Consider the following 9,623-nt stretch of genomic DNA (forward strand, 5'->3'; position numbering starts at 1 on the left):
CATTTTGTTGTAACTAGACAAAGAAAAGAAAAAAAAAAAAGAAAGGGTGTTCATCCTTTAACACCTTGGCCGAAAATTTGAAGGAGGAAGGAAGAAGAAAGGTTGAAGAGATTCGGCCATGCATGTAACTAGGCTAAGGTATGTTTGATGATGTTCCATGAGATGCATGCATGTTTTAGTTGTTAGTTTGAGTTCTACCTAGCCCATGGTCTAAATCTTGCTATGTGATGGAGATGATATTCGGCCATGGGTGTTGTCTTTCTTGGTTGGTGTTTTGATGTTGTGGTGATGAGGCATGAAGATGATTGAGCTTGAGTGTTTAATAAAAAGGTTTGGATGTGAGAGTGTGTGAGGAGTAGAAATGAGGGGTCTTAGCAACTTCATGAAGGTTCGGCCATGGTGCTTCAATATTGCACTTGTGTTTAACCCTAGGATTAATTAGTTATATGATTAGTATGGGTATGGGTGACCGAATATGAGAGCATGAATAGATGGAGAGTTTGGTGAATCGATATGTGGTAAATGTTAAGTGTTAAATGAAATGGAAATGATAGATTAATGTTGCACATTCGGCTATAGTTAGGCATGTTGATGATCTTATCTTGACTTAGATAATTAGGCATAAAAGGGTGGTAATGAGGTTGAGGTTGTTGAATGGTTAGTTGGGTAACAAATGAAGCATTCGGCCATCACTTGGGAGCTTATGTGCTGTTGAGTTTAAAATTAGCAAAGGTGATTACCGAATGTCCAAGTATGCATATGCATGTGTGATTAGATTATTGATAGTATGGTAATTGCATGAGGTTATTAGCCGAATAGCTAAGAACATAAAGTAGCAAGATGAAAATTTTACCATGTCGTTTCGTATGTCATAAAATCATTAAAATGTGGATACCAATATATGTAGCAAAGCGGTTAAATGAGTTAATTTATTTGTTTAAGCTCAAGACTCTAAAGGAGAGGCGTCCAACAAGGGAAAATCGAAGGTCATCGAATAGCCGCCGAAATTGTTCGACCACATCCGAGGTAAGTTTTAAGCGATTAAACGCTGAGTAAATTCAATTATAATAGGACATGATGAGTTGATTTAATAAGATATGATGTGGCCATGATATGTTCTAAGCTCAAATGGTAAGTTCTTAAGTGTTTGAGCTTGGGAATTCAAGGGTAATTTGAAATAGTCTGCTTAGGACAGCAGCAGTAACGTGACTTTAGAAAATCACCATAAATTTATGGATTTGAATTAGAGGCTGAATGAGACATGAAATTAAATCTTAATGAGTCTAGTTTCTTATAAAAGAAACCGTGTAAGCAAAGGAATTTCCGATAATGAGATATTTAAAGTTGTGTGAGACGGTGTCAGAATGACTCCGAAATCCTCTGTTCGGTTTTTAGAAAATCATTATAAATTGTACAAAAATGGTTATAAGATAAAATTTATATGCTTAGACTCCTTAATGAGTCTAGTTTCAAATGAAATCAAATACAACACATTTTGAATTCTGTAAAATGAGAAATTTGATTCTTAGTGAAGAGTGGTCAGGTTAGTCAAACAGTGAAACAGGGGAAACTTTAAGAAAAATATGGTATTGATTGGCCCAACCTAAAATTCTGAAAATTTTATGGATGGAAGATATACGAGTCTATATTCAGTAAAAATTAACGGAAAGTGATTTGGAGTTTTGTAGCTCCAGTTATAAATAATTTAGTGACTATTGCTCAGGAAAAACAGCTTGTGCTGAATTTGAGATTATGTTGTGAACCTTGATAAACTTGTTTTAGTTGCTCATAAGCTATTGATTAAACCCATACTTGAATTCTAAATCGTGATATTGTAAGTTATGAGTATTCGAATATGAAATGATAGTAAGGCCTAATGGCCGATGTGATGAATGTGAAAGTGTATATGTGTGATAAGGCCTAATGGCCGATGTGATGAATGTGAAAGTGTATATGTGTGATAAGGCCAAATGGTCGATGTGATGAATGTGAAAGTGTATATATGTAATAAGGCCTAATGGCCAATGTGATGAATGTGAAAGTGTATATATGTGATAAGGCCTAATGGCCGATGTGTGAATGTGAAAGTGTATATATGTGACAGGGCCGAGTGGCCAACGTGATGGATGTGAAAGTGCATAAATGTGATAAGTCCCGAAGGGCATTTGTGTCAGTACTATATCCGGGTTAAAACCCCGCAGGCTTTATACGAGAATATTATCACTGATTAATGTCCTTAAGCTTCGTGCTTGTACTATATCCGAGCTCTAAAGACCCGATGACTACGTGTGGGGATTTTGTCCGGGTAAGACCCGATAACTTCGTGTGGAGATTATGTCCGGATAAGACTTCGTAATAAGAATTGCTTATAAATATATTCAATGCGAAAGGTTAAACAGGTATGTACTCCAAGTTTATATGTGAGCTTGATTTGCACTAAATCATAAGGTAGTTATGTGATGCATACGAGAGCAATCTATGAGACTATTCCTATGATTATGTGACATCGGATCAGTGTGAGAGGTGATGTGAAATCATACGATATATCTATGTCACATGAGCTTACTTTTATGTGAAAGTTTATCTGCTTATTGTATATGATGAGATGTGCATATTCGGTAAAGGGATGGTATGCCCGAAGGAAGAGTGAAATAAAAATACGAACAACTATGTTATAATTTGATTGTTATCTGTTGACACTGCTTAAAACTTACTAAGCATTGTAATGCTTACTCCGTTTACTCTGTTTCCTCTGTTTTATAGATCTCATTGCGAAGCTACAGGCTCGGGGATCGTCAGCAACTAGTCACACTATCACTATCCACTGTTTGGTACTGCTACGTTTCGGATTGTCTTATGGCATGTATAAAATAGACTAGTGGCGGAAGAATATTTTGGTTAATGTATATAGCCATGCGAAAATGGCTTATATATGTTTGAGCATAATGTTATAATCATTTGGTATGGAATGGTTAATCACTATCATAGTTTGTGCTATTTATGCTAAAAGGGCTAGTTGAATCATGGAAACTATGAAATAGGTAAAGTCTACCTTAAAGGAAGATGCTGGCAGCAGCAGTGATGTAGATTTGGGAAAATCACTAAAAATTGTAGGTTTGGAATTAAATAATGAATAAATTATGTAAACGAACCTTGATGAATCTATTTTCATAGGAAAGTAACGAAACGATCATATGGACAGTATGTTAAGAGATATTTAGGTTCTCGTGAGACAGGGCCAGAACGGTTTCTGGATTCCCTGTTCCGACTTTGGAAATTCATTATAAATTAACCAGAAATAATTAGGAGTCATTCCATATATGTATAGCTTTCTCTCTGAGTCTATTTTCTATAGAAACAAACGGTATCAGTATTGAAGCTCTGTGCAGGGAGATATCCAAGTCGTAATGCACAGAGGTCAGTGTAGTCGATCCCTGTAACATGGGAGACTTTGACTAATAAACTGTACTAATTGGCCCAACTAAAAATTCTAGAAAACAATATGTTGATGGGCATATGAGTGTAGTTTGAGGGAAAATTTACGGAACTGGATTTTGAGTTTCAGAACTCGAGATATGATTTTTTAAGCGACTAGTACGCAGACTGGCAGCTTGTCTGGGAAATTTTTTTTAAGTGGTTTGAAGTCTGTTAACACCTCGTGTTCGACTCCGGCGACGGCCTCGGGTTCGGGGTGTTACACTAAGTGTCATATATAGCCCAAGCTATTCCAATTCGCACACTAAGTGCTTTATATAGCCGAAGCTATCTCGAAATGCACACTAAGTGCCAAACATAGTCGATTTGCCATCGTATGCAATCGTAGTCATATATATACAATTTATGGTTATTAAAGCAATAAAAACATAATTGTAACAATGTTTGTCACGTATGAACTTACCTCGTACTCAGATTTGACGAATCAGATGGATTACTTGACAACCTTCGATTTTCCTAGATCCAAATCTAAATTCTTTCTTTCTTGATCTATATGTATTCAAAATTAACTTTTTTATTCCTCAATTCATTCAATTTCATCCAAAACACTCAATTTGGGACATTTTACACATTAACCATATAATTTCACATTTTCTTAATTTAGTCCCTATTTCATAAAAACACAATTTACAACAATTTCAACTAAACCCAAGCTAGCCGAATATCTATAGGCTCAATAATAGCCCATACTTATCAATATTTCAGACAACCACACATTTTACACATTTCACAAATTGATCGCTTTTATGTAATTTCGCTAAAAATCACTTTACAAAACATGATAATCTATCAACAAATACTCATTTTCTATCATCAAACATTCAAGATCACATGAATTAATCAATGACAACTTTCAAAATCCTCAACACTTTCAAAAATTGAGGTATGGGCTAGCTGGTACTCAAAACAACGCTCACAAAAACATAGAAATCATCAAAAACCGAGCTAAAACCGTACCTTAATCGAGATGAACAAGCTAGCTAAAATATTAAAAGTCCCAAGCCCTATTTTCTTTTCAATTTTTAGGTAAGAAATGTAAAGGATGAACACAAAATCACTTTAATTTTGTTTAATATTCATTAATACATAGATTTCCATTTTATCCTTGATTATTAAACCATTTTATTATCAAATATAAGACCATTTATGTCTATTCCAAATATCAATGGTCTATTTACAAAATAAGGACCTTTCATTTAATAAGCCATTGCAAATAGACACCTTTAACAAATAGAATGCAACTTTTTCATTTTACACGATTTAGTCCTTTTCCCAAATTAACCACTTAAACGATAAAATTATTTCACGAAACTTTCACACATATATAATCACATGGTGTAAACACCAAAATAATATTAAAATAATTTTATGACCTCAAATTTGTGGTTTTGAAACCACTATTCCGATTTAGGTAAAACCGGGATGTTACAACTCTCCCCCCGTAGGGATTTTCGTCCCGAAAATCTTGCCAGTGAATAGGTTTGGATATTGCTTTCTCATAACATCCTCGGGTTCCCACGTAGCTTCTTTAACCCTGTGTCGATGCCACAATAATTTCACTAACACTATTCTTTTATTTCTCAGCTCTTTGATCTCACGAGCTAAAATTCGAATCGGTTCTTCACTATACGACAAATCTGACTAAATCTCAACTTGATCGGATCAGTGTTGTCGAAGTATTGATACATGAAACACATTATGAATCTTTTCTAACTCACATAGCAATGCTAGCTGATAAGCCACTAGTAAAGCTCGCTTGATAATCTCATACGGCCCGATGAATCTCGAACTTATCTTTCCTTTTCTGCCGAATCTGAGTATTTTCTTCCATGGAGATATTTTCAAAAACACTCTATCCCTAATTTGAAACTCAATATCTTTCCGTTTCAAAACTACGTAAGATTTCTGTCGATCTGTCGCTGCTTTCAAACTATCAAGGATCACTTTCACTTTCTCTTCTGTTTCTCTAATCAGATCAACCCCGTGAATCTTATTCTTGCTTAGCTCAGTCCAATACAACGGTGTTCGACATTTACGACAGTATAGAGCTTCGTACAATGCCATTTTAATGCTCAATTGAAAACTATTGTTATACGTAAATTCAATCAATGAAAAATACTTTTCCCACGTACCTTCAAACTAAGAATACAACATCTCAACATATCCTCACGTATCTAAATAACTCGCTCAGATTGACCATCCGTTTATGGGTGAAATGCGGTATTGAAACCTAATTTTGTACCTAGTGCGTCTTGCAGTTTCTTCCAAAACCACGATGTGAACCTTGGATCTCTATTCGAAACAATAGAAACAGGTACTCTATGTAATCTCACAACCTCAGATTTATACAACTCAGCAAACTTTTCAGGCCAATAATCTATTCGTATCGGAAGGAAATGAGATGATTCTATCAATCTGTCGATAATAACCTAGATTGCATCTTTCTTACTTGGAGATAAGGGGCAATCCCGACACAAATCCATAGTCACTCTATCTCATTTCCACTCAGGAATCATAATCGACTGCAATAAACCAGATGGTACCTGATGCTCAACTTTAACTTGCTAAAAAATCAAACATTTAGAAACAAATTCTGAAATGTCACGTTTCATACCATGCCGCCAATAAAGTCATTTCAAGTCATTACACATTTTCGTGCTTCCTGGATGAACAGATCAACGACTACTATGTACTTCTTTCAAAATCATTTAAATTAACCTTAAATTTCTCGAAACACTTATTCGACCTCTGAATCTCAAACAATCATCTAAATCAACTTGAAACTTTGAATTAGGGTCCGAATCACACTGATCTCATTTTGCTAACATTTCATTATCAACCTTCTAAGCTTCACAAATCTGCTAAAAAAACAATGGTCTCACTTTCAGCTCAGCTACAATCGAGTCGTCGTCAGATAAAGACAACTGAGTATTCATTGCACTTAGATCAAACAAAGGTTTCCGGCTTAAATGCACAGCAACAACATTTGCTTTTCCTAGATAATAGTCAATCACTAGCTCGTAATCTTTTAACAATTCTAGCCATCTTTGCTGTCGCAAATTCAAATCTTTCTGAGTCATCAGATATTTCAAACTCTTTTGATCTGAATAAACATGCATTTCTCACTGAATAAATAATGGCACCAAATCTTTAATGCAAACACAATGGTTGCTAACTCTAAATCATGTGTCGGATAATTCTTTTCATACGACTTCAAGTATCTCGAGGCATAAGCTATGACTTTGCCTTTCTGCATCAAAACATAGCCCAGACCATTCAATGATGCATCACTATAGATCACAAACTCTTTACCCGATTCTAGCTGTACTAACACTAGAGTTTCAGTCAAATGTGTTTTTAGCTAATCAAAACTTTTCTGACATTTCTTAAACCATTCGAAATTTACATCTTTCTGAAGCAATCTCGTCAACGGAGTCACAATCATCGAAAAGCCTTTTACAAATCGTCGGTAATAGCCAGCTAGTCCCAAAAAATAGCAAACTTCAGATGCATTTCTTAGAGGCTTCCAATCCATAATCGTAGAAATCTTGCTCGGATTGTGTACAATTTAACCGTGTACAATTTAACGGATCGAACACAGCCTGGTAATCACGTCACATGGCCGTGTCACACGGGCGTGTCCCTGCCGAGCCCAAGTTAAGTCCAATTCAAAAATGGCCACTTTGGAGGGTTTCTAGGCATTCCAAAGCCTATAAATACACACTAAAGGAGGAGGAAAAGGGAGGCGGAGAAGAGGGGTAAGGAATTACCCCAAAGAAGCCGATTGATCCATCTCAGAAGCCGAATTCATCATCAAGACTGAAGATCTCTCCTCAATTCCCCTTCAGGAGTTTTGGGCTTTCTTGATGTTTTGTTTTCTTTATTCTTCTGAGATGTTTTCTTATTTAGTTATGAACTAAATCCCCTAAATACCTAAGGGGAATGAAACCTAAGACGAATCTTGTTATTATTTTCTGAATCGTATGATAAATATTTAACTTGTTCTTAATTATGTGTTCTTAATTCTTGTTTTGATATCCTAGGATACTAATTCAAGACACGCTCTTATTTAGAGGAGGAATAGACCCTGTCTAAGAGTACATTTGCCATAATTAAGCGGAGTTGATTGCGCACCTAGAAATAGGGTGACAAGATTTTGTCGAATTAGGGTAAAACCTAATAAGGGATCATTAGATCGAGTTAATGCAACCCTAGAGTGTTAATTAGAGAAAAGTCTTGGTTATTCAATTTAGGGATTAGACGTTATTAGTCTTGAATAAGGATAATAACATAACTTAGGGATCTCTACGGAACAAGTTGAATGAATAAATCGTCCGATTCAGAGCCAGATTAACAAGTAAAGTCTAGGTGGATTTTTCCTTACGTATCGTCTCAAGTCAATCGATTTTCCCAAAAGCAATTCCCCAATTCTTTTCTCTGTACGTTCTTAGTTTAAATAATTAGTTAATTAAAACAAACCTCTTTTATTCTTAGGCTAGATAATAAAAAGATAGTTATTACTAGCACTTTTGGTTCCCTTGGGTACGATATCACGGTCTTGCCATTACTATACTATTGTTCGATAGGTGCGCTTGCCTTTTTGTCTTGATAATAGTTAGTCTAGGTTTGATCTTCATTATAAATATTTATTACTTGTTACAAATCACGCGATCAAGTTTTTGGTGCCGTTGCCTGGGAACTGAAATATTAGGAACACTAAATTTTTATTACTTTAGCCATTTATTTTTCTTGCAATTTTATTTTATGTTATTATTTCTTAATTTACTTTTTCTCTCTCTTGGCAAGTTTTTATAGTTTATGACTAGAAGAAACCCGTCAGGACCATTACTTTTTGACGAAGAAATCGATCGTACAGTTCGTAGAAATCAAAGAAAAATAAGGCGTAGTTTACAATACAAGGAGAACGAGCGAGAAGACAATACTCAAACCCCAACCGACGAGATGGCTGGAAACCCAGGTGATCAGCTGCCTCCTGCAATTGCAGCTAATCAAAATCCTGCTCCACATACTATGTATGATTATGCTAAACCTTCTTTAACAGGAGCTGAGTCTAGTATAGTTAGACTTGCTATTGCTGCGAATAATTTCGAACTCAAACCTAACACAATTCAGATGATACATTAGTTTGTTCAGTTTGATGGTTTGTAGGATGAGGATCCCAACACGCATTTGGTGAATTTTCTTAAATTTTGCGATACATTCAAAATCAATGGCGTTTCTAATCATGCCATTCGTCTTCGGTTATTTCCCTTTTCACTGAGAAACAAAGCTAAACAGTGGTTGAACTCATTACCACGAGGGTCTATCACTAATTGGGAACAAATGACTGAGAAATTTTTACTAAAATATTTTCCACCGGCTAAACTAACTAAATTACGTAATGATATCGCTTCTTTTGTGCAGATGGATTTAGAAACACTTTACGATGCATGGGAGAGATACAAGGACTTACTGAGAAGGTGCCCTCACCATGGGTTACCGCTTTGGCTGTAAGTTCAAACGTTTTACAATGGTGTGAATCCCTTGACAAGACAAATGATTGACGCAGCTGCTGGCAGAACCATGAATAATAAAACACCAGAAGATGCCTATGAATTCATAGAGGAGATGTCACTGAACAACTATCAGTGGCAAGTTATGAGGACAAAGCCAACGAAAACAGCCGACGTCTATAACATCGATTCAGTCACCATGCTCTCTAATCAAGTAGAACTTCTCAATAAAAAGATTGACAGTTTACTTGGTTCTACGTAGGTACATCCAGTAATGAGGTGTGACGCAAGTGGCGGAGGTGTGCATATAGAATATCAATCCTTCAATCCCACAACCGAAGAGGAACAAGTCAACTATATGGGTAACAATAACTTTAGATCTCAAAATAACCCATACAGTAATACTTATAATGCAGGTTAGAGGAACCACCCAAATTTCTCCTGGGGTGGTCAAGGGAATCAAAAGCCACAAAATTCTCAAGGTTTTCAACAGCCACCTTATCAACAAGAGAAGAAACAGAACCTTAAAGAGATGCTTTCTAAATTCATCTCGGTGTCAGAAACTCGTTTCCAAAATACCAAGATAGCACTTAAGAATCAACAAGCATCGATCCA

The 9,623-nt window shown here is 35.9% G+C and overlaps 1 non-coding gene across 1 annotated transcript; it reads right to left on the reverse strand.

Moving 5' to 3' along the window:
* Positions 1-8,886: 8,886 nt before the first annotated feature.
* LOC121204316 (small nucleolar RNA R71) lies at positions 8,887-8,993 on the reverse strand. Its single transcript, XR_005899244.1, has one exon. It is a non-coding gene; the product is annotated as a small nucleolar RNA R71 (small nucleolar RNA).
* Between the last annotated feature and the right edge of the window lie 630 nt (positions 8,994-9,623).

This window comes from Gossypium hirsutum, chromosome A07 (genome assembly GCF_007990345.1).
Source record: "Gossypium hirsutum isolate 1008001.06 chromosome A07, Gossypium_hirsutum_v2.1, whole genome shotgun sequence".
Lineage (NCBI taxonomy): Eukaryota > Viridiplantae > Streptophyta > Magnoliopsida > Malvales > Malvaceae > Gossypium > Gossypium hirsutum.